The 26,498-nt window shown below is 48.5% G+C and overlaps 1 long non-coding RNA gene across 2 annotated transcripts in view; it reads right to left on the bottom strand.

Annotated features, from left to right (window-relative positions):
• The window catches only part of LOC147121842 (uncharacterized), an 80,789-nt gene that overhangs the window by 21,580 nt on the left and 32,711 nt on the right, over positions 1 to 26,498 (bottom strand). For both annotated transcript variants that reach the window (XR_015077627.1, XR_015077628.1), the window contains exon 2: positions 265 to 444. This is a non-coding gene — a long non-coding RNA (uncharacterized LOC147121842). The remainder of the gene's footprint in view (positions 1 to 264; positions 445 to 26,498) is intronic.

Here is a 26,498-nt window from a genome sequence, read left to right on the forward strand (position 1 = left end):
GCAAGGTCTAACACAGCATGAAAGCGGCAATATAGGTCTGGAAAACACTTCAAATACTGCACAGATCAATTATATATCATTAAAATAAAAACACACATCTTCAGCTCTATACATCTGCGTTATTCGCTAAATTTCCCACGAGTATTTTAGCTCGTTTCAATTCTGCTCTCGTTGCAAACAGTGCTAATGTAGTCCTAAGCAGTCAATGGTTAACACAGTCAAGACAGCCATTTTAATGCCCCTCAAGCCATCCTTGGTACATACCCCCAAAGACATCGCCATTTTGGTAGTTCTTGCCCTTCTGCGCTTCCTCCTCGTTTTGAACAGTAGAGACATGCTTGGCTGAGGCACAGCCCATAGTTCTACGCAAATGGCTTCAACGTGCACCGCCCACAGATCATCTCTAAGATGAAATCTCCTCCCTCCCCGTTAGATGGTTGCAACCTGCGGACAAATGAATTAAACAGTCTTAAAATCTCCATGTTAAACATGTTCTCCTTCCTTTTCCTCTTCGCTGGAATAGGACGATGGGCATCGCAACCTCTGCCCTGCCTTGCCCCACCTCCCCCTGCCTTGCCCTTATCCGAACGGCATTTTAAATGACATCACCATTTCAGTCTGCAGAAAGTTCTCCTGGAACAGACAGGAAACAGATGAGAGACCCTGGCTTCTAATGATCCATCAGTCAAGCCCAGTGACACTGTTAGTGATCTCAACCTGCTGCTCTCCACTGAGAGCTAATACAGCAGACGAGGTGGGCAGTACTGTGCAGAGAAACTCTTTCACAATAAAGGGAGAGAAGCAAAAGCTTGATTGTGGATCAAAAAGGCAGCATTAAAGAAACCGTAAAAGTAACAAATTAAGAATGCACAGATATTTCACATTTACAGATAGTGAGATATGAACAGCCAACTGTATAAGGATATATATACTGTAAAACATCTGGCCAACATAGGGGTTTGCTGTGCTGATGGCTTTTGTATCTGGCAAACATCTGGATACAAGTAGCTCATAGCTGTTTTGTTGTAGCCAGCTGACACTTAGGCTTACTTTTGGGCACTAGACAGGATGCATGTGTGATTGCTTCAGTGTATTTCTCATGTTTTGGCTTTGGACTAATGGTAGCATTGTCAGGGGAAACTCCAACATCATTAATGGCAATTATATTTTTTTTTATTACACACAAACTATATTGATAGTGATGCTTCACAATCAGTGACAAACCAGCCACACCAAAAATGGAATAACAAAATCTATTTAAACTACTGTAAAGTCACAATCAGTTGTTTGAAATACAAATTTTAAAAAGTACAACAGATCTCATTGTCTATTGTTATCCTTTTTTGATGGAGAAAGTAGTCAACATTTTAAATTCGAACAACAGAGCCAACACATTTCCCCCACTCCAGCCTCATCAATATTGCAGCACAGCTTAGAATGGATTAAATTTCAGTGAAACTCATCCGAGTAAATTGCAATACGTGCTTGGTGTATCAGACTTAACCTGCATATTTAACCCTTATCTCAACATGCAAACAGATTGGAGTGCTGAATGTAACTAGTGTACACATAAACCATTCCCAGATTTTGTCACTAACCCATTTTCAATACAGTAGACCTGCCTAAAGTGTTGTTTCTCATTACAATGTCTATGGAAATGCAGTGATTATGATTTGATTTGATTTGTGAAGTATATAAAAATGAAAAGATTGCACGATCAGGTTTTGTGCATGAGCCCACTCTTTGCCCCTCCTCCAAATCTTCTCTCCTTAATCTTACACTCCTGAAAGGAATACAACTTGAGCTAAGGTTCCACAAGCAGCAACCGCAGCCCGATACCTCACCCAACTGGTCATCTTAGCGTGTGAGCTCAGGCAGGGTAACTGACTGTCGGAGTTTGGGGCGGGGGGGGACACTGCCACCGAGCTCAATCCTGACCATAACCGAAGATGTAATGTGCATTTCCAGTTAGGAACTGGATAGTAATCAACAGCATGGACTGTGATCCATTCCCCTTCAATCCAAGGAATGAGACTAATTAACACAAGACTAACCAGGATCAAGCCTGGGGCCTCCCCATTCTATATACCTCAGTCTTATACCAGCTGGTGCTTTTGCCATTAGTGGGAGGGGTCTCACCCACACTTCATTTGACTGTGTTAAGATGTGTTAAAAAAAAATTAAAGCGTGGTAGTTAAAAGCTGATTAATCAGAAATGTTAACATACTCTTGAATTCCTTCTCCCTACATGGGCAATAGAAATGAAAAAGAATCAAAACTCCAGTGGTTTGAATATTCCCTTCACTGTCACATTAACTCTTTTCGGTCACTAAGAGCTTTCTGTTCACCATCAGGGTTGTGATCATCTTTTTTGACTGTGTATGTTACAGGTGTAATCAGGCACACAATGCGTGCGCCTCCTTCCCCATCCTAAAAAAGGATGCTTAAATGGTGTAGCGACACTTGGAACCCACTGCATCGGGGCTGTAGATGTAAAGCTCATGCTAGTGCATTGTTGATCTCAGCTGCACTGGAAAACTCCTTAACTGGCAACATATAACCACTTTTTATGTGTATTCTCTATTGTTGTGACCCAATTTGACATTTCTATTGCAGCCAAGCTGGGCTGTTCATAGATCTATCCACAATAACCTAGGTTTGTACAGTTGTTCCATTTAATAGCGTTCCTCTTTTGGTTAGTTCCTCCCATACTAATTACTTTACACTTACCTATATAGAATTGCATCTGCCAAATTGCCTACAAGCTCTAAATCCTTCTGAATCTAGTTATCTATTATTTCTCATGAATGGACAGCATCCTATTTTATAATTTGGTAACTTGGAGATTTGGTTACAATATCCTCAACCAAAACACTTGTTAAAACAGTGACTGTCCCAAAACTGGCCGCTAGATTGTCCTACACATAATGTCGCTCAGCCTGAAAAAGCGTTCATTTATGGGTACCCTCTGTTTCCTGTTCCTAAGCTACGTATTTATCCAGTGCCATACTTTAATCCTTATCACATGACTATTTACCATAGCTATTGATAATCAATGCTGAACTTCAACAAAAGCTTTCAGAAAATCCAAGTACATAATAGGGTACATAATGTGCTACCCTTGCCCACTGGGTCAGTTACATCTTTGAAAATACTGCCAGGTTATTTAAGCAGCTCCTTCCTTTACCACCGAACCTATGCCGGCTGAACTGGTTTATGTTTTTCCATGTTCATTCATAAGAATCTTTCAAATTCATTCGTAAATTTGTCTATGGTTTCTGCAGGCTACATATCCCAGACCAGCTGATGTATATACACCTCAGGACTGAAGAGAAAATAAGCTTAGTTCAGGAAAGTCTTAATAGGCATGAATCAATTGCTGCCAATATCCTTGGATGGATGCCTGTCGAAAAGGGTTTGGGTGTGATCAATTGGTCAGGCTGTTCCAATCAATCACCAGCATCCTTTTGTGTTTTACACTCTAGGTTTCGCTGGCAGCTGTATTTGTGCGGGCAAATGCAGATTTCAATCTTGTGAATGGCTGGCCATCTAATGTAGTTAAGAGAAATACAGTTTTTAATTCCTGTTGTTCTGGGATATTCTGCCTGTCTGACAGCCAGACAGCAGTCAGTTTGAATCCAGCAAAGATAAGGGATGGATCATGGCTCAGTATTCCGCAGATTCAGTAAGGGGACTACATGGTAATATACAGTTATGTTAAAACAAACCGTGTTTCAAGGATTAGCACAGAGGCAAGCAAGTGAACATCTTTGTTGCTTTTGACATTAAGTTTATAATTATTGTAAATATACTGAGCGTTGTTCATTATTTAATGTTCAATACATTTGACCAGTGGTGTATAGCCTGAGCTGTGATCTGATAGATTGTACTTTCTTCCACCTACCAGTTTATAACAAAATGAAAATGAGTGTTATAAAGTAGTCTCCAAATGTCACTACGCATCATCACTTAGCACATTATAAACAGGTCACTGTGTTCTTACAGCTAATCGATGTACAAAGTTGCCAAGTTTATGGAGCGGTAACAATGAAACAAATAAACACCTCCTGCACACGGAATAGTCAACAGGCCAAGATGTGTGCGACTCTGCAGCATTAAGATAATACTGCACTCATCCTTCCTGTAACAGTATACAATACATCTGAAGACTTCCCACAATTAAGTTTTTTGGGGGATGAATTTCTGAACCATCAAAGTTCTGGGGAATGGGGTCACTTTCTAGTTTGAGCACCTCGAGTCAGCATTAAGCAATCCCACTTAGATACAGAGCAAAACCCCATAAGATTCTACACTCCCAAAACAGGCTTTATATTATGGTGCACAGAAGAGTATGCTCTAATGCACCAGTGTGAAGTTTCCATTTCTCCCATTGGGGCATCTTTACAATCTTCGAGTAAAAATGCCAATTTCGTGTCAATCCGTAGCAAATTTGGACGTTTTATATGCAGGGGTCCATACCTACTGAGAACTGGTTAAGCTCCGAAACCTTTACACCTGACACATTCATTCCACAAGTTTGGACAGGATTCACACTCAGGTCCCAGAAGTTAACCCATTATGACATCCAACCCCCAAATTATCCAAAGACTTGTCATTACTGCAATCATACTAGACATTTTCAGCAGTAGACTATTATAAGCTGTGGCGGCTTCATCTGAATCTCAGAGAATATTTGTATCTGGATTTCCTTTGAGCAACCGGCATGCAAAAGAAGCTTCCTGAGTGCCCCCTTCTGTCATACTGAACTCAGGCACGAGGGTTTCCCAAATGACCTTGGAGTGGTTCTGGATCATAGTCTCACATACCGTCAACATCTGATGAAAACCACAGCTAAGATAAAGACTAGGATCGACTTAATCCACAAATTATCTGGGAGCAGCTGGGGGAGCAGATGCTCACGCCCTGCAGACAGCCACCTTGGCTCCTGTTTTCTCAGTACTGATTATGGAGCACCATTATGGAGAGGAAGTACATGTTCAACTGTACTACGATAATCATCACAGGAGTGCTGAAACAGTCTCCCTGTCCTCGCACATATCTTGGCACCAGCTCTCAGAAGTGAAGCAGCAACAATCGGAGAATACAATCGGGTCCTAGCCAACTCAGATCTGCCCGTTAATGAAGATCTCCAAAAGCTGCGAGCTGCCGCCTTAAGTTCAGGAACCCCTTCCAGTTAGTGGCCAAATCTCTCAAAACCTTGGACATCTGACCTAAAGACAAGTGATGGAGGATGTGGGAATCTAAAGGCGAGGGTAGAATCAGGACCAGATCATGGACCACTTGGATCAACCGCCTAGCTTCCCCGCACCACGTAAAATATATGTCACTGCAAACCGCGTCAGAACTTCACATGGATGCTGCAGCCACCAGCTACATGAATGGAAGATGAAGGATGGCCCAATGCGCAACTGTGGAGACTACCCAAACCACAGAGCATCTTGTGAACCAATCCCTGGCGAAATAGCTTCTAGTCACTCTGTATCACCAAAGACCATTGAGTGGATGGCCAACTTGGAACTCGGCATTGAATGTTGCTTTTCAAGCTGTCATACAAAAGAAGATTGCTGTCAGATACCATCTACTCAATCACAACAAAACCACTAGTGCTCAAGAGGCTATTGTGGTCTATGTACACTAGAAATGAACGCCATGACCATCCAGAAGTAATCGAATCATTCTGGGGTTTGGGTGAAAGGAAGAAAAAAGCCTCTATGGTTTATCATCATCTGAATCTCTTTGGCTGTGGGATAACCAGCAGCACATTCCAGCCTATCATATACACAAGAGATTTTATTTTCCCCTTATTCCTGTATTTAAAGCTGTGTAGCAATTCCTCCAGGAGGTTTTGATGTACTGCCTCAAGCCCGCAAATGCTTCTTAATGCTTTTCAATATCTGCCGCCAGACGTTAACATTCCCGAGTGTGGCAGCGTTTGTTTCTGACATAGACCTTTAATTATCTGGTTTAATTGTACATGCATTGCCGGCACCAGATTAGATAACATTGCTTTGGTATTGGAGTGGAGGCCTGTGGTTGCTGCTTTTGAATGAGCTGTTTGTTCATTGTTCTTTTGTACAGATTACCTTAACAGAAGGATGAATGGTCGCCTCCTTGTTAGCCCTTGGCGGTGCTGCAAGTGGTCTAAATATGAAGCTAATACAATTTGTTTTGATTTCTTATCTCTATTTAACTGTGGATTTTCTTTCCCTTGTTTTGTACACCTTTACACTAAAATAAACATGATGAAAGAATGTCCAGAACGGTTTCTGACGTTGGCAGGGTGAACTGGGGTCCTTTTTCTTCATTGCCCTTTGGTCCAAGTCTTTGAGAACTGTTATTCATGCTTATTCATGCTGTTAGTGACAGGCAGCTGCTTTACTGGCCAGATTTTTGGTGATGCATATGGAGGGCATTAATCACAACTTTCTTTTCCACCACCAAAACATTTCCCACTGGAGTGTCAGCCTGATAATTAAAGGTCTGTGTCAGAAACGAACGCTGCCACACTCCTGGCGGCAGATATTGAAAATCATGAAGAAGCATTTGCTGGCTTGAGGCAGAACGTCAAAAGATCGTGGAGGAATTGCTACACAGCTGTGGAAGTCTCCTGAGTGGGATTTGAACCCACAACCTTCTGATTCAGAGGCAAGTGTGCTACCAAGCTATGCAGTTGATATTAAGATAGTGGACCTTCTACCACTCCAGTGGAGATCAGCTATTTCAGCACAGACCAAGGATCAAACTCGGTTAGTTCCCTACTGCGGTGAAAGCACTGCCCTCTAATTGCAAATGCACAGCAATGAGCTGTTCACAACACGTAGTAGATTATGTAACCAATGTCACGTCTTTTAATGTTACCCTTTCAAAACCCACAGACGTGTCCACTGGTGTCATGCGATCAGGACACTGCCCCTTCCTCCACAGTCAACACCCAGATGATGTCATCACACAGCAGCGAGACCTCTGATCAGTAGATGTGTATATGTTGCAATTAGTTCGGTTTCAGTTATTCCAACTCTTGTTAGGATTGAAAAAGCAAACTGCAAAGGTTTGAAAATCCAGCACCAAAGCAGTTAATAACTTTTATTCAAAGAAAAACAACTTTTGTGTTTCTTATCAATTTACATGCAGTAGAATGAAGCAATAAAGTACTTTCTTACATTACAACAGTGACTACATTTCAAAAGTACTTCATTGGCTGTAAAGCACTCTGTTGTCCCGAGGTGGTGAAAGGCACTATATAAATGCAACTACTTTCTTTATTGAAGCCCAAGAAGAAGTTGTTTTTCCATCCATTTGACTGAAGATTCTTGGTAGAGGCTTGAAAGTCAAGCAAAGAATAAGCCAACAAGAAGTATTCCTGTAGGTAGTGCATGAGCAGTCAAAATCTCTCCCGCATGTAATGCATCGTGATTCACCAGCATGTGTCTGTATTTCATGGTAGATTTTTTTTCCTGGAGAAAGGAATAGAGAAAAAATGTGTGCGGGACAGAGAGAAAGAATAAGGGGAAAAAGAATGAAGGGCAAGCGAGAGAGAGGGAGTGAGAGAACTGGGGGATGCGAGAGAGAAGGGGGAGCGGGGGGTGCGAAAGAGAAAGAAGGGGGGAGCGGGTGATGCGAGAGAGAAGGGGGGAAGCAGCGGGATCAGAGAGAGAGAGAACGGGTAGCGGGGGGACAAGAGAGAGAGGGAAGGGGGAGCGGGGGGAACGAGAGAGAGAGAAGGGGGAGCGGGGGACGAGAGAGAGAGAGAGAAAGGGGGGAGCGGGGGATGAGAGAGAGAGAGAGAGAAGGGGGAGCGGGGGGACGAGAGAGAGAGAAGGGAGAGCGGGGGGGGATGAGAGAGAGAGAGAAGGGGGAGCGGGGGGAGGAGAGAGAGAGAAGGGGGAGCGGGGGGATGAGAGAGAGAGAAGGGGGAGCGGGGGGAGGAGAGAGAGAGAAGGGGGAGCGGGGGGGGACGAGAGAGAGAGAAGGGGGAGCGGTGGACGAGAGAGAAGGGGGAGCGGGGGGAGGAGAGAGAGAGAAGGGAGAGCGGGGGGAGGAGAGAGAGAGAAGGGAGAGCGGGGGGGACGAGAGAGAAGGGGGAGCGGTGGACGAGAGAGAGAGAGAAGGGGGAGCGGGGGGAGGAGAGAGAGAGAAGGGGGAGCGGGGGACGAGAGAGAGAGAGAGAGAAGGGGGAGCGGAGGGACGAGAGAGAGAGAAGGGGGAGCGGAGAGAGAGAGAGAAGGGGGAGCGGGGGGGACAAGAGAGAGAGAAGGGGGAGCGGTGGACGAGAGAGAGAGAAGGGGGAGCGGGGGGAGGAGAGAGAGAGAAGGGAGAGCGGGGGGAGGAGAGAGAGAGAAGGGAGAGCGGGGGGGAGGAGAGAGAGAGAAGGGGGAGCGGGGGGACGAGAGAGAGAGAAGGGGGAGCGGGGGGACGAGAGAGAGAGAAGGGGGAGCGGGGGGACGAGAGAGAGAGAAGGGGGAGCGGGGGGACGAGAGAGAGAGAGAGAAGGGGGAGCGGGGGGAGGAGAGAGAGAGAGAGAAGGGGGAGCGGGGGACGAGAGAGAGAAGGGGGAGCGGGGGGACGAGAGAGAGAGAGAAGGGGGAGTGGGGGGACGAGAGAGAGAGAAGGGGGAGCGGGGGGACGAGAGAGAGAGAAGGGGGAGCGGGGGGACGAGAGAGAGAAGGGGGAGCGGGGGGAGGAGAGAGAGAAGGGGGAGCGGGGGGACGAGAGAGAGAAGGGGGAGCGGGGGGACGAGAGAGAGAGAGAAGGGGGAGCGGGGGGACGAGAGAGAGAGAGAAGGGGGAGCGGGGGGACAAGAGAGAGAGAGAAGGGGGAGCGGGGGGACGAGAGAGAGAGAGAAGGGGGAGCGGGGGGACGAGAGAGAGAGAGAAGGGGGAGCGGGGGGACGCGAGAGAGAGAAGGGGGAGCGGGGGGACGCGAGAGAGAGAAGGGGGAGCAGGGGGAGGAGAGAGAGAGAGAGAGAGAAGGGGGAGCGGGGGGACGAGAGAGAGGGAAGGGGGAGCGGGGGGACGAAAGAGAGAGAGAAGGGGGAGCGGGGGGGACGAGAGAGAGAGAGAGAGAAGGGGGAGCGGGGGGAGGAGAGAGAGAGAAGGGGGGAGCGGGGGGAGGAGAGAGAAGGGGGAGCGGGGGGAGGAGAGAGAGAGAGAGAGAGAAGGGGGAGCGGGGGGATGAGAGAGAGAGAAGGGGGAGCGGGGGGACGAGAGAGAGGGAAGGGGGAGCGGGGGGACGAGAGAGAGAGAAGGGGGAGCGGGGGGACGAGAGAGAGAGAAGGGGGAGCAGGGGGACGAGAGAGAGAGAGAGAAGGGGGAGCGGGGGGAGGAGAGAGAGAGAAGGGGGAGCGGGGGGACGAGAGAGAGAGAAGGGGGAGCGGGGGGACGAGAGAGAGAAGGGGGAGCGGGGGGACGAGAGAGAGAGAAGGGGGAGCGGGGGGACGAGAGAGAGAAAAGGGGGAGCGGGGGGGACGAGAGAGAAGGGGGAGCGGGGGTACGAGAGAGAGAGAAGGGGGAGCGGGGGGACGAGAGAGAGAGAAGGGGGAGCGGGGGGACGAGAGAGAGAAGGGGGAGCGGGGGGACGAGAGAGAGAGAGAAGGGGGAGCGGGGGGACGAGAGAGAGAGAAGGGGGAGCGGGGGGACGAGAGAAGGGGGAGCGGGGGGACGAGAGAGAGAGAAGGGGGAGCGGGGGGACGAGAGAGAGAGAGAAGGGGGAGCGGGGGGACGAGAGAGAGAGAGAAGGGGGAGCGGGGGGACGAGAGAGAGAGAAGGGGGAGCGGGGGGACGAGAGAGAGAAGGGGGAGCGGGGGGACGAGAGAGAGAGAAGGGGGAGCGGGGGGACGAGAGAGAAGGGGGAGCGGGGGGACGAGAGAGAGAGAAGGGGAGCGGGGGGACGAGAGAGAGAGAAGGGGGAGCGGGGGGACGAGAGAGAGAGAAGGGGGAGCGGGGGGACGAGAGAGAGAGAAGGGGGAGCAGGGGGACGAGAGAGAGAGAAGGGGGAGCGGGGGACGAGAGAGAGAAGGGGGAGCGGGGGGACGAGAGAGAGAGAAGGGGGAGCGGGGGGACGAGAGAGAGAAGGGGGAGCAGGGGGACGAGAGAGAGAAGGGGGAGCAGGGGGACGAGAGAGAGAAGGGGGAGCGGGGGGACGAGAGAGAGAGAAGGGGGAGCGGGGGGACGAGAGAGAGAGAAGGGGGAGCGGGGGGACGAGAGAGAGAGAAGGGGGAGCGGGGGGACGAGAGAGAGAGAAGGGGGAGCGGGGGGACGAGAGAGAGAGAAGGGGGAGCGGGGGGACGAGAGAGAGAGAAGGGGGAGCGGGGGGGACGAGAGAGAGAAGGGGGAGCGGGGGGATGCGAGAGAGAGAGAGAAGGGGGAGCGGGGGGGGCGAGAGAGCGAGAAGGGGGAGCGGGGGGACGAGAGAGAAGGGGGAGCGGGGGACGAGAGAGAAGGGGGAGCGGGGGGACGTGAGAGAGAGAAGGGGGAGCGGGGGGAGGAGAGAGAAGGGGGGAGCGGGGGGGAGGAGGAGAGAGAGGGAGAAGGGGGAGCGGGGGGATGCGAGAGAGAGAAGGGGGAGCGGGGGGATGCGAGAGAGAGAAGGGGGAGCGGGGGGATGCGAGAGAGGGACAAGGGGGAGCGAGGGAGTGAGAGGGGGTGGGCGCATGCAGAATTCTCGTTCCAACTGGACCCCTCCCTTTGGCTTCTTACCCTATCTAGATCGTGGCGTGGCATCGATCGTCTCAATTTCTCTGCACCCCTCACTCACTCTAACCTACCTTCCTCTGAACTTGCAGCACGCTCAGATTTAAGCCTAATATTGTCATTAAACCTGCTGACAAGTGTGACGCTGTTGTTGTTTGGCGAATCAGCCACTACCTTGTGGAGGCTGAACTGCAAATCTCTGACCCCTCCTCCTCCCTTCCCTGAACCGTGACCTCACCACTGAACATCAAGCCATCATTTCCAAGACTGTCACTGAGCTCAGTTTTTTTCGTTCCTGGTATGTGGTCGTCGCTGACAAGGCCAGCATTTATTGCCCATCTTGAATTGCCCTCGAGAAGGTGGTGGTGAGCCTCCTTCTTGAACCGCTGCAGTCCATGTGGTGAAGGTACCCCCAACAGTGCTGTTAGGGAGTTCCAAAATTTGGCCCAGCGACGATGAAGAAACGGCGATATATTTCTAAGTCAGGATGGTGTGTGACTTGGAGAAGAACTTACAGGTGATGGTGTTCCCATGCGCCTGCTGTCCTTGTCCTTCTAGGTGTAAGAGGTCGCAGGTTTGGGAGGAGCTGTTGAAGAAACCTTGGAACGTTGCTGCAGTGCATCTTGTAGATTATACACACTGCAGCCACGGTGCGCCGGTGGTGGAGGGAGTGAATGTTTTTTTTAAAAAGGTGGTGGCTGGGTTGCCTATCAAGTAGGCTGCTTTGTCTTGGATGGTGTTGAGCTACTTGAGTGTTGTTGGAGCTGCACTCATCCAGGCAAGTGGAGAGTATTCCATCACACTCCTGACTTGTGCCTTGTAAATGATGGAAAGGCTTTGGGGAGTCAGGAAGAGAGACACTCCCCACAGAATACCCAGCATCTGACCTGCTCTTATAGCCACGATATTTATGTGGCTGGTCCAGTTAAGTTTCTGTTCAATCGTGACCCCCAGGATGTTGATGTTGGGAGATTCGGTGATGGCAATGCTGTTCAATGCCAAGGGGTGGTAGTTAAACACTCTTTTGTTGGAGATAGTCATTGCCTGGCACTTATGTGGCGCGAATGTTACTTGCCAATTATCAGCCCAAGCCGGAATGTTGTCCAGGTCTTGTTGCATGCGGGCATAGACTCATTTATTATCTGAGGCATTGTGAATGGAACTGAACACTGTGCAACCATCAGCAAACATCCCCACTTCTGACCTTATGTTGGAGGGAAGGTCATTGAAGAAGTAGCTGAAGATGGTTGGGCCTAGGACACTGCCCTGAGGAACTCCTGCAGCGATGTCCTGGGGCTGAGATGATTGGCCTCCAACAACCACAATCATCTTCCTTTGTGCTAGGTATGACTCCAGCCAGTGGCGAGTTTCCCCCCCCCCGATTCCCAATGACTTCAATCTTACTAGGGCTCCTTGATGCCAGGCTTGGTCAAATGCTGCTTTGATGTCAAGGGCACTCACTCTCACTTCACCTCTGGAATTCAGCTTTGTTGTCCATGTCTGGACCTAGGCTGTAACGAGGTCTGGAACCAAGTGGTCCTGGTGGAACCCAAACTTAGCATGAATGAGGTTATTGGTGAGTAAGTGCCACTTGATAGCACTGTCGACGACACCCACTTGATAGCACTGTCGACGACACCTTCCATCATTTTACTGATGACTGGATTGGATTTGTCCTGTTTTTTGTGGACAGGACATACCTGGCCAGTTTTCCACATTGTCGGGTAGATGCCAGTGTTGCAGCGGTACTGGAACAGCTTAGCTAGATGCGCGGCTAGTTCTGGAGCACAAGTCTTCAACACTACAGCCGGGATATCGTCAGGGCACACAGACTTTGCTGTATCCAGTGTGCTCAGTCGTTTCTTGATATCACATGGAGATGGATATCCACTTCGCACTTCTGACTGAAGATGGTTGCAAACGCTTCAGCCTTGTCTTTTGCACTTGCGTGCTGGGCTCCACCATCATTGATGATTGGGATGTTCATGGAGCCTCCTCCTCCCATTTGGTCCACCATCATTCACAACTAGATGTGGCAGAATTGCAGAGCTTTGATCTGATCCATTGCTTGTGGGATCGCTTAGCTCTGTCCATAGCATGCTGCTTCCACTGTTTAGCATGCATGTAGTCCTGTGTTGCAGCTTCCCCAGGTTGGCACCTCATTTTTTAGGTATGCTTGGTGCTGCTCCTCGCAAGCTCTTCTACACTCCTCATTGAACCAGGGTTGGTCGCCTGGCTTGATGATAATGGTAGAGTGAGGGATATGCCAGGCCATGAGGTTAGATTGTGATGGAATACAATTCTGCTGCTGCTGATGGCTCATAGCGCCTCATGGATGCCCAGTTTTGAGCTGCTAGATCTGTTCTGAACCTATCCCCTTTAGCAAGGTGGTAGTGCACACAAGATAGAGGGTGTCCTCAGTGTGAAGACGGGACTTCGTCTCCACAAGGACTGTGCAGTGGTCACTGCTACCAATACGGTCATGTACAGATGCATATGTGACAGGTAGATTGGTGAGGACGAGGTCAAGTAGGTTTTTCCCTCATGTTGGTTCGCTCACCACCTGTCGCAGGCCCAGTCTGGCAGTTATGTCCTTCAGGACTCTGCCAGCTCGGTCAGTAGTGATGATACCAAGCCACTCTTGGTGATGGACATTGACGTCCCCCACCCAGAGTACGTTCTGTGCCCTTGTTATGCTCAGTGCTTCTTCCAAGTCGTGTTCAACATGGCGGAGTACTGATTCATCATCTGAGGGAGGGCGGTAGGTGGTAATCAGGAGGTTTCCTTGTCCATGCTTGACCTGAAATCATGAGACTTCATGGGGTCCAGAGTCAATGTTGAGGACTCCCAGGGCCACTCCCTCCCGACTGTATACCACTGTGCCGCCACCTCTGGTGGGTGTGTCCTGCTGGCAGGACAGGACATACCAAGGGATGGTGATGGAGGAGTTTGGGGCATTGGCTGAAAGGTATGATTCTGTGAGTATGACTCTGTCAGGCTGTTGCTTGACTAGTCTGTGGGACAGCTCTCCCAATTTTGGCACAAGTCCCCAGATGTTAGTGAGCAGAACTTTGCAGGATCGATTGGGCTGGGTGTGCCATTGTTGTGTCTGAAGCCAGTGCCGAGGTCCATGCCATGTGGTCCGTCCGGTTTTATTCTTATTATTGTTTTTTGTAGCAGTTTGTTCCAACTGAGTGGCTTGCTGGCCATTTCAGAGGGCAGTTAAGAGTCAACCACATTGCTGTGGGTCTGGAGTCACATACAAGCCAGGCAAGGGCGGCAGATTTCCTTCCCTAATGGGCAGGAGCAAACGAGTTGGGTTCTTATGACAATCCGGTAGTTTCAGGGTCACCATTACGGATACTAGCTTTTTATTCCATATTTATTCAATTAACTAAATTGAAATTCCACAGCTGCCCTGGTGGGATTTGGTCTCATGTCTCCAGATTATGAATCCAGGCCTCTCCAGGATTACTAGTCCAATAACAGAACCACAATGCTACCGTACCCTGGAGATCTTTGTTGTGTCCGTCAGTAGTAAGACACAGACTGCGGAGAACGGTACAACAGGTGTTTACTCAACGTGGCTCACATTGGAACTGAACTGTACAGATTACTACTCAGTGCTACATACAGGTGTGGTCACTGCCGGTGCTACAGTATACATGAGCTGTAAAAAGTGGTTCCCCCCTTAAAGGTATATACATTACAATTCCTCCCCTTTTAGATTAACAGTACCATAACACTCATTTAACAATTAAATATCAAACTAATTACAATTAACACTTTTAACATGCAACATTAGCTGAAAATAGTCTATTTATTAATTCAGTCTTTGGGGAGGCTTCCTGATCCTTTCTGGATAGCGCCTTTCCCGAGTGTCTTGCTCTTGGTGCGGAGGCGATTCTGGCCCCCTGTCGTCGGTTGGTTCATCAGCTTCCGATGCTACTGTTTCTGGGGTAGATGCGACTTGTACGTCGGGTTCATCACCAGGTACGTATGGGCGAGGCACGGGGTTGTCTTGTTCCTGTGACTCTAGGATCTGGTCAGCATGGCGTCTCACGATGCTCTCCCCAACGTCCACTGTGTACATTAGTGGGCCCTGCCATGTGCATATCGTTCCTGGCTGCCATTTTTCTGTTCGGTAGTCGTGGGCCAAGACTGGTTGCCCTACATTGAAGCTCCTTGTTGGCTTCTCATGGATGTGCTGGAATTGCTTACTCTCAACATCTCTTCGTACGTTTGGTCTGAGCAAATCCAGGCAAGATCTTAACCTTCGGTTAAAGAACATCATGGCTGGGGCCTGGTTGGTGACTGCATGTGTCGCATTCCGGTAGGCAAACAGGAAATTGTCCACCTTGTGCTGCAGCGGAATGTTGTCATTGCACATAGCCTTTATTGCCTTCTTAAAGGTTTGTACGAACCTCTCAGCCAATCCATTTGTGGCTGGATGATACGGGGTGGATGTGTAATGCCTTACCCCATTCTTTTTCAAGAACCTCCGGAACTCTTCGGACACAAACTGTGGTCCGTTGTCGGAGCAAATCTGTTCTGGCAAGCCATTCCTGGCAAAAATGGTCCGTAGGACTGCAATAGTTTTCTCCGTGGTGGTGGAGGACATTTTGATGACCTCAGGCCATTTCGAGTGCGCATCCACGGCTATTAAAAACATTGAGTCCATGAATGGACCAGCAAAATCAATATGCACCCGTTGCCATGGAGATGAGGGCCACTCCCGTGGGTGTAGAGGGGCCTGCGGTGGTGCATTTTGGACTTTCTGGCATCCTGAGCAGCTCTTGGTCAGGTCCTCGATTTGTTTATCGATTCCCGGCCACCACACATAAGCCCTGGCTAGGCTTTTCATTTTTACCCCTCCCAGATGACCCTCATGAAGCTAATTGAGCACTCTATCCCTTAACTTTGGTGGAATTACCACTCGGGATCCACACATCAAGGTCCCCTGGCACACTGACAGCTGTTCTCTCCTTGTCGAGAATGCTGGCAACAGTGAGTCGCCACGTGCTGGCCATCCCTTCACCGTCAAATCATATACCCGAGACAGTGTCGGGTCATTTCGGGTTTCCTTTTCGATACAAGCCTTAGTTACCGGTAGGTATTCAACTATAGTCGAATGGAATATTTCGACAGGATCCACTGCTGGTGCTTCCTCCGCAGCAGGCAGTGGCAGGCATGATAGCCCATCAGCATTTCCATGTTGTTTCGTGCCCTTATATTCAATCTCATAGTGGTGCGCCCCTAGAAAAAGTGACCATCATTGTAGTCGTTGCGCAGTCATCACCGGAACGCCCTTCTTCGGATTAAAAATGGAGACAAGAGGCTGGTGATCAGTCAGCAAGGTGAATTTCTGCCCGTGCAGATAGTGATTGAACTTTTTCACTCTCCACACTAGGCTGAGGGCCTCCGTGTCAATGTGGGTGTAGTGACGCTCGGCTGAGGTTAGTGATCGTGACGCAAAGGCTATTGGCCTCTCTGAGCCGTCCGAGAATTTGTGCGACAGCACCGCTCCAATGCCGTAGGGTGACGCATCACATGCCAACCGAATTAGTAATGCTGGGTTGTAATGGGCCAATACCTCTTTCGATGTGATTAGTGTTTTGCTCTTCTGGAAAGCTCGTCTACATTTGTCACTCCACTTCCATGGCACCCCAGCTTGCAGTAGGGTGTTCAGTGGGTGTAGTATTGTAGACAAATTTGGCAAGAACTTATGGTAGTAGTTTACCAGCCCGAGGAACGACCTCAGTTGTGACACATTTTCCAGTGCTGGAGCCTGGACTACTGCCTCAATCTTCTCTGGGGACTTATGTAACCCCTCTTTATCAATACAGGTAGACTACCCTTTATCCGGACTTCCGAAAACCGAAACCCTCAAAAAACCGAAGGTTTTTTCGTTCAGCGTAAGTCGTGCGTACGACTTACGCTGAACGAAAAAACCTTCGGTTTTTAGAGGGTTCCGGTTGCGGAAGTTCGGATAAAGGGTAAGTCGTGCGCACGACCCCCCGCCGACCCCCCCCGCCAGCCCCGACAACCGCCGACCCCGCCAGCCCCCGACCCCCCCCGCGGACCCAACAACCGCCGACCCCCGCCAACCCCGACAACCCCGCGGACCCCGCCAGCCCCGACAACCGCCGGCCCCCCCCGCGGACCCCGCCAGCCCCGACAACCGCCGACCCCACCAGCCGCCGACCCCCCCGCGGACCCCGCCGGCCCCGACAACCGCCGACCCCGACAACCGCCGACCCCCCCCCCCCCGCGTACCCCGCCGGCCCCGACCCCGACTGACTTACGCTGAGCGTCAGCGTAAGTCGTGCGCACGACCCCCCGCCGACCCCCCCGCGGACCCACCTTCCGAAATCCGAAATTCTCCTTTATCCGAAACTCGGCTGGTCCCGAGGTTTTCGGATAAAGGATAGTCTACCTGTAACGTGGCCACAATACGAGATCTGTTTTCTAAAAAACTCGCATTTGGGGCGGTTAGCTCGGAGCCCATATTCCTGCAATCTAGTAAGCACCTGCTCCAGGTTGGCAAGGTGATCACTGTCATTTTCGCCCGTGACCAGGATGTCGTCCAAATAACACTAGGTCCCTGGGATCCCTTGCAGGACTTGTTCCATTGCCCTCTGCCAAATAGCCGGAGTTGATGCTACCCCAAATGCCAGCCGGTTGTATTGGTCGAGACCTTTATGGGTGTTGATTGTGAGTTATTTTTTTGATGCTTCTTCTACCTCCATTTGCAGATACGCCTGGGCCAGATCAATCTTAGTGAAGCGTTTCCCTCCAGATAGCGAGGTGAAAATATCTTCAATCCGCAGAAGTGGATATTGTACGGTGTGAAGGACCGGGTTCACTGTTACCTTAAAGTCCCCACAGATGCGAACCTTCCTTGGTTCCCCAGGCGTGCTGCTCAACGACTTTTTCATCACAGGGACGATGGGTGTAGCCCACTCGCTCCAGTCTACCTTGGACAGTACACCTGAACGTTCCAGACTCTCCAGCTCTGCTTCAACGGCTGGGCGGATCGCATAAGGTACCGGTCTGGCCTGGCCTTAAAAAATTTTGGCCTTGCGTTTTCTTCAATTTTAATCGTCGCTGTCATGCCTTTTAGTGTTCCGAGTCCTTGCTGGAAAACTTCTTTCGCGTCGGTTAGGATCTTTGACAGTCGCCCAGGTGTGACGTCGTCATCCTCTTTGTCAGCCACAGTCAGTGCCTGTATGGAATGCCAATCCAGTTGTATTTTCCGGATCCATTCACGTCCCAGTAATGGTGGTCCTCCATCTTGCAATAAATACAGGTCTAGTTTTGGTGTTTCCTTACCGTTATATATAACGGTCACCCTTATTTTTCCTTTGGGGTAGACTTTTTGCCCCGTGTACATCTTCAAAATAATTTTTGTGTCTCTCAAGGGTATGTGAGAGAATAGCCGCTCGTAGTCCCGTCGGTTTATGACTGTTAGGGCTGATCCTGTGTCCAATTCTATCTTTACCTGGACTCCTGCTATCTTGAGAATGACCCAAATGGTTCGGTGATCCTCCGTTGTGATCACATTGTGTAGTTTCAGACAACTCAGTTCCCTGCTTTCGGAGTCGTTATCACTCTTTTGTTCGCCTGAACTATTCTCCGTCATCTTATGTACCTTCTTGTACTTTCCTTTGGTAGGTTTCTTATTGCTGGTTTTCTTTCCCGACCTGCAGACTCGTGCTATGTGTCCTACTTTTCCACACTGTCTGCACACTTTGTCTTTGAACCAGCAATCATTGTGGTTGTGTTGCTCTGCCGCAGCGATAGCACTTCTCTGTTCCATATGACATTTCGTTTGTGCCATATTCTTGCGGTCTCTGTTGTATCTCTGCAGCGCCCCGTGCTGCTGCTTCATATGATACTGCAATGCTGAAAGCCTTTTCCAGCGTAAGGTCCTTTTCAGATAAAAGCCGTTTCTGGGTTCCTTCACTTTGAAGCCCACACACAAACTTGTCCCTTAAGGTATCTGCCAGTCCTGCTCCAAACTGGCAGTGTTTCGATAGTTTGCGCAGTTCTGTTAAATAATCAGCATTGCTTTCATCCTTATGCTGGTTCCGTTTGTGAAACTTGAATCTTTCTGCTATCAGCAGCGGTGTGGGGTTTAAATGTTCCTGTAGTATCGTTACTAAGTCTTCAAAACTTTTCCCCGTTGGCTTCGTTGGGGTTACTAGATTTCGTAATAAACCATACGTCTTTGCACCCATTAAATTTAACAATACCGATGCTTTCTTGTCATCACACCTCATTTGCCTTGCAGTACACCTCTATTCGTTCGACATATGTAGTCCAATCTTCGACGTCATTGTCAAACGCGGTGATACTGCCACTCTTCGGCATTTTGGGTGTGGTTTAAAATGGCATCTCCCAATGGCTTAAAATGGCGTCTCCCGCGCTTTCCTTCCTCCCCCGTTGCTGCCAACGCCACTCCCGGCGGTTCTCGTGGCAATGGCGGTGCCCTGTAGGTTTCGCGCGCTTCTCCTGCGCTGCTGCCAACGCCGCTCTCGGCGGTCCTCGTGGCAATGGCGGCGCCTCGCGGGTTTCTACGCGTCTCTCTCTCCCTCTCTTCGACGCTGCTCAGCCCCTGAACACTGGCTGCGCCCTGTGCACTCTGCCCTCTCTCCCCCCGTCGACGCTGCTCGGCCCTTTGCTGTGCCGCTCAGTCGGGCTCTAGCCCGCCGCTGTCAGGGAAGGGTCTGCGCACTACCTGTTGCCAGCCCGTTTCGCTGGACCACCTCGACTGGAAAGCCAAGCCTGGCTCTCGACAGCCTCCCGCGCAATTCTCGAGTCTCTGCTGGATGACTGGGCGGTTGCCCGTGGTCGACGCCCGAGTCTCTGGCCTTCACCTCCAATCCACTGATCTCCAGGAACGAATCCCCGGGAGGTGATGCAGAGTTGCAGGTAGGTTCGAACTTGCCTTGTCGCCAATGTTGTGCCTGTGACACAGACTGCAGGAGAACGGTACAACAGGTGTTTACTCAACGTGGCTCACATTGGAACTGATCTGTACAGATTACTACTCAGTGCTATATACAGGTGTGGTCACTGCCGGTACTACAGTATACATGAGCTGTAAAAAGTAGTTCCCCCCTTAAAGGTATATACATTACAATCTTCCCTTCACGACCTCCAACCTCATAGATCCCAACCCCACACAGCCTACTTCTATCTCTTGCCCAAGATCCCCAAGCCCTGGTAGACCCATCGTTTCAGCCGATTCTTGCCCCATGGAACTAAATCCTTCCTACCTCAACACTAGTTTTTCTCCCCTTGTCCAGTCTCTCGCCACCTACATCCACCACTCTTCTGATGCCCTCTGCCACTTTAGCAGTTTCCAGTTTTCTGGCCCTAAGCATCTCCTTTTCACCATAGACGTCCAATCCCTCTACACACCCCTCCCCCACCAGGACAGCCTGTGGGCCCTCCGCTTCTTCCTTGAACGGAGGCCTAACCAGTCCCCATCCAACACCATGCTCTTTCACCTGGCTGAACTTGTTCTCACATTGAACTACTTCTCCTTTGACTCCACTCACTTCCTCCAAATAAAAGGTGTTGCTATGGGAACCCGCATGGGCCCCAGCTATGCCTGCCTTTTGCTGGGATATGTGGAATATTCTTTGTTCCAGTCCTACACTGGTCCCCTCCCTCATCTCTTTTTCCAATACATCGATGGCTGTTTCAGTGCCGTTTCCTGCTCTTGCCCTGAACTGGAAAATGTAATTCGCTTTGATTCCAATTTCCACCCTTCCCTCGTCTTCACATCTCTGACTCTTTCCTTCCCTTCCATGACTTCTGTCTCCATTTCTGGGGATAGGCCGTCGACCAATATCTACTGTAAGCCCACTGACTCCCACAGCTACACTTCCTCCCATTCCGCTTCCTGTAAGGTGTTTATTCCACTCTCCCAGTTTCTCCGTCGCATCTGTTCTAACGATGCCACCTTCTATACCAGTGCTTCCGATATGTCTTCCTTTTTCTTCAACCGATGATTCCCCTCCACCATGGTTGACACGGCCCTCAACTGTGTCCATTCCATTTTCCGCACTTCTGTCCTCACCCCTTCACCTCCCTCCCAGAATTACGATAGGGTTCCCCTTGTCCTCACCTTCCACCCCACCAGCCTTCACATTCAACGAATGATACGCCGCCATTTCCGTCACCTCCAACGTGATCCCACCACCAAACACATCTTCCCCTCCCCTCCATTTTCAGCATTCTGAAGAGACCGTTCCCTCCGCGACACCCTGGCCCACTCCTCAATCACCAACACCTCCTCCCATCCCCACGGCACCTTCCCATGCAAGCGCAGGAGGTGCAACACCTGCCCTTTCACTTCCTTCCTTCCCACCGTCCAGAGCCCCAAACACTCCTTCCAGGCGAAACGACGATTTACTTGTACTTTTTTCAATTGAGTATACTGTATTTGCTGCTCACGATGCGGTCTCCTCTACTTTGGAGAGACCAAACGCAGATTTGGTGACCGCTTTGCAGAACACCTCAGTTCAGTCCGCAAGCATGCCCGAGCTTCCGGTCGCTTGTCATTTTAATTCTCCACCCCACTCCCACTCTGACCTCTCTGTCCTTGGCTTCTTACACTGTTCCAATGAAGCTCAATGGAAACTCGAGGAACAGCGCCTCATCTTTCGATTAGGCACTTTACATCAGACTCAACATCGAGTTCAACAATTTCAGATCATAACTTCTACCCCCATTTTTTCCCAGATGGCAGCTGTTGTTGATGATTCTGCTATTCCCGTTTACATCTCCTCTAGACCCATCTTTTGTTTCTTTACTTGTCCCATTACGATCTCATTTGCTTTGCATCAACATCCATTTCGTCATTCAATCTCTCCTGCCTTCCACCCCATCACAAACCTTCCCTTTTGTTCTTTCCTCCCCTCCACCGCCCCGCCTTTCCCAGCCTCTGTACTTGCTTAAAACCTGTTACATCTTTAACTTTTTCCAGTTCTGGCGAAAGGTCATCAACCTGAAATGCTAATTCGGTTTCTCTCTCCCCAGAGATGCTGCCTGACCTGCTGAGTATTTCCAGCATTTTCTGTTTTTATTAATGAATAACAATTTGGAATGAAAACCCCGACTGCTTTTTCCCCTCTGGCCCTGGGACTAATTAGCAACCTACCTCCCACTTCCTGATCTAAGACCAGCTGTAACTTCTGCAGAGAGCTGGGAGCAAACCCGGGACCTAGCTCAGACCTCAAACTGCACGACCAAGTTGTATGGAGGTAATAATGGGCAGCCACCTCATTATATACTCCTAAATATAAAAGTTATATAAGACAGCAAAAGTTCACAGTAGCAAAATCAAACTTGCCTGTAAACATTGAACAGTCTGATATAACCTGCCAAGCTTCTGAACATCTCGAACACTAGCTGTATTCTCTGCTCTCTTGCTCCCCCCCAACATACTTCACAATTCTTACCTGGCCAGCTAACTCCTCACATTAGGAAATCCAAAGAAACAGCTTTGATATAAACAAACAACATTGCAGGTGTCGATTTGCAGTGTAACAAAAAATACAATTTTGCCACTCTGCTGTTAAAAAAAAACTAGTAATCCCACAGGCCACCACACAGGACTCCAATACATGTGCAAAAGATCTAGCTTCTTTCTTCATATAACCAACAACAGACCCAGTGTGCACAGGCACAGGAGTGGGTCTCCAATGAATGATTCATCCCACCAGTGTTGCAACCCAGGGAACAAGAAAAGACAAGGACCCAGAGAGGGGAAGGTGAGAAAGCGTAAAAGGTGTGCCAGAGTGTGCACGCACATCTGCACATGCGTGTGTATGTCTGCACGCATATGAGAGCGAGCAAGGGCGGGGCGGGTAGAGAGAATGACCCGGACTTTGCAGTCAGTGGCAAACAAACGGCGCTAGCTGTTCACTTACACTTGCCCACAGACTATCTATGGGCTTTTGCACTGGAACTTGCGGTTATCAGAGATCCAAAACAGTGCTGCACCCTTTACAGGGGCTCTCTTTAAGGTGTCTCCTTAACCAATCAGATTGAAGAATCCTTATTGAGACATGCAGCGTCTAAATCAGGAAGTGTCAGTTAGAATGGCAAATTCAATGTCAAATCATAGAATCATAGAACAGTACAACACAGAATGAGGCCATTCAGACCATCGAGTCTGCACTGCCTCTTTCAAAGAGCGATCCAGTTAGTCCCACTCCTTCGCTCTTTCCCCACATTGCTGCAATTTTTTCTCCTTCAAGTATTTATCCAATTCCCTTTTGAAGGTTATTATTGAATCTGTACCCACCACCCTATCCGGCAGGGCATTCCAAATCCTAACCACTCGTTGCTTAAAAAAGGTTTTCCTCATGCCGCCTCTGGGTCTTTTGCCAATCACTTTATACTGCTTTCTGTACATGATGACAGATTTAAAGAGTGGGAAAGAAAGATTGGATTAAGAGAGAAAGGTTAAAGAGAAAAAAAGTTTAATCTCCCACAATAATTAAAATCTGAAGTAATGAGACTCCACATTTGTAAAAGTTAATTTTCAGTGCTAGAGGTGTTGTTTGGCTGTAATTAAGACTTATCACGCCATTAAAAATTCACTTACACCTGAATGGACAAGCACTAACATTTTATGGTGTGTTTAGTGGATATCTATCACGTAAGTACCGCAACTTCATGCCCTTCCATGTGCTTGAATGTTGAGTCTCTCACCGAGATACTGTTATAGCGAAGCTTCTGGAGGAGGAGCGCAACTCGGACAGCAACTTCCGGATTTCCATGTTTAACTGCGCATATGCGGACGCCGGAAGTTGCTGTCCAATTTACTCTTTAATAAGTGAGCGCTGATAGTCTCACTGTTATTTCTATCGCAAAATCCGAGCCAATGTGAATGAATGAAACTCCTCCACTTCACCATGAGCAATGCAACAGGATATCCACCAATTCAGTTTTAAAAACACATTTACACTATTTTTAGAATTTTGGGGTGGTTCGTGTATCATTTTTCAGATCAATTTAAATCTCAGTTTACCAAGCAGAAGACATAGAATCTCAAACAAATTTCTATCAAAGGCCAACTACCTTCATGAAAAATGTCAAATGTCTATTTGTTTGCCAAACACAGGCTACAAATGTAGCAAATTGTGCCATGTACACCACAGCAGACTGCCCCAACTGCTCTGATTGATATATCACTGTCCCCAAGACATGCAAACCAATTACATTTCAGTTTGAGCAAAAGAAACGGGGTAGGATTGGCCTCAGCTGTGATGTTCTCCCCGGTCAGAGTCATCGAAGACTCGCGGTCAATGCTCACACATGAAAAATGGCCACTTGGGGGAGGGGGAAGGGGAGTGACACCCATAGAATGATACTTGGAGAGAGAAATAAAAATACACCTTTGGGAAATAATCACCACTTATGTAAAACATTGCAACAAAATAACAATGTGTGTCTCTCCTTCCCGATCAATGATACAAAGTTTCTCTCCAAGATTCTCACTGACAAAATAACTTTTAGTGCTGGAGCGCTAAATGTAATACGGCTACATTGTTATCAAAAGAATAATGAAGTGTTCCAATTAATCCTAGTTAAAGATGTAAACTACACTTCAATGCCATTATGCATCATTTCAATATCTCATCTTTTTCTGTAATTAAATGGCTAAAGGCATGCAACTTATCCATACCCACCAGTAGAATGTCAATTAAAAATTAACCAGGCATTCACCCATTGAGCCATCAGAGGGGCATCTGCTTGCTACTGAGCCACACGGACTTGGATCCACCGTTTAAGTAAGTGGCAGGAGCTTGATGATTCCACTGCACTGTACTCGGGCTGAAACTTTTCTTTCTCCCTACCCCCAAGTTCTCACTTTTGATCAAAATCCACGGAGTCCTGCTAGAGGACAGGGTCGGGTTTGCCCATGATGTGCCCTCTTCCACAGTCAAATGGCCTGCTGTGTAGGCCCACATATGAAGAACTGCCACTTGGGCAAGCTACCAGAGTTACCAGCACCCAAGGAACTAGAGCCCAGAACAAATTGTTCATTCAGGTGAAAAGCAAGTAAACTTGTTCTATGGTGGCAGTGGGAGGGGGAAAGAGAATTATATTGTACTGGCCTGATTCAGCATCATCCTTAAAGCTTCAACACCTTCTATGGATTCTCTTGCTCAGCTCAGAGTTGCTGGTCAAGTCTGACTCAACAGAAATGGGCAATATAAATGTAATTAATGTTGACTTTCCACTGAAAAATTATTTATTTTAAAGCAAAATTGAAGTCCAATGGGGAGTTGCAAATACACACACACACAATATATTGCTGTAGATCTTTTAAAACCCAACCATCTTCCTCTTTTACCTCCCTTCATTGATAATCTTGCCCTTGATCTCTAGAATTCCTCTGCTTCAAATTAGTATTACGCTAACACAGTGGGCAACAATTGCAAAATTACTTTGTTCAATAATCTATTGCATGGTGCTGTAAATGTAACCTGGACTGGTGGGAGTGACAACATATTCTACAAGACAGCAAGGCAAGATGATAGGAATGGGGAAGAATGACTAACGCAACACTTGCCCATACGTAATGTTGCATTCTTAAATTCTTTTTACTTTTTCTGAGCTTTGTTTTATAAAGGCTTCAACTGTAATTCAACCAGTTTTGAAAGTTATTTATGGGACAGATTCCCAGCCTTTACTGTAAGATCCAGATTACAAAATCACATTGTGTTGAAGTTGCTCTTTTTACTTTGGAAACTGCAATTTGGTACAACATTTAAAATCTATCCACGATTCAAAGTGCTGCACCTAAAAATGTTGAGAAGTACTGTTATAAAGAATGTATAACTGATCAATGCTAAGCAAGTTATTGATGATATACATAGCATGGATCAATCAAATCCAGCCTACTCGCTGCCTTGTTCAACTGTGCTCCCAGGCCAGTCATGCCCCCTTTCTTGGCCAGAAAGGTCTCACTCAGCCTTTGCCTGCAACTCCTCAGTCTAAGAGTATAGCCTCAGGACATATACTGGTAAATACAATTATAAGATTATAAGCTAAACAGTTATGTAGTGTTCCATTTAAGGTGCTTTTGTGTATCCTCAAGTTAGTCCAATACAACCATCTCTGCACTGTTGCAGCAGAGTGCTAAATTAGTTGAGAGCAGAAGGGATCTACCGAGGAGTATGAATTACACAAGGGAGTACTTCAAATTGAAGCTCTGATGAACTGTTCAGTACACTTCACAGGCAAACGCAAACACCTCAACTAAATGTGCAACAAGTGCTCAGTAAATGACTTATGCAAATCTCAAAGCTCTTTCTCGATCATTATATCTCTGACTAAATTATCCAGTGGAACCCTAGCAATCCAACCATACACAGCTGAACACTTGAGAATCGACATTACATTATACTGCAGACTAAAATATTACAGTATGGGCTACTGACTTAATACAATAACTTCAATCCTCAGTCAACAATTCAGGCCATTCTGTTCTCAATGCTATGCACCACATGTACTGAGGCTAAATAATGGCCCATATTTTCCGATCCCTATGGGTGTGTACGAGCTGTGTACACACCCAGAGATATCGGAAGTGCCAGTTTCAGGCATGCGAAGCACATGCGCCGAAAACCGGCATTTCCGATCTGTCATGAATCTTCTTGACAGATCAGATGCCTGCCCTGGAGAAGGGCCTCTGCAGGGGAGAGAACCTCTACCTGCTGAAATCCCTTAAAAGTCGTACGCCTGGTAAAAGCAGGAATA

The sequence above is a fragment of the Somniosus microcephalus genome, chromosome 3 (assembly GCF_052327205.1).
Source record: "Somniosus microcephalus isolate GS21.2 chromosome 3, FLI_Smic_1.0, whole genome shotgun sequence".
Lineage (NCBI taxonomy): Eukaryota > Metazoa > Chordata > Chondrichthyes > Squaliformes > Somniosidae > Somniosus > Somniosus microcephalus.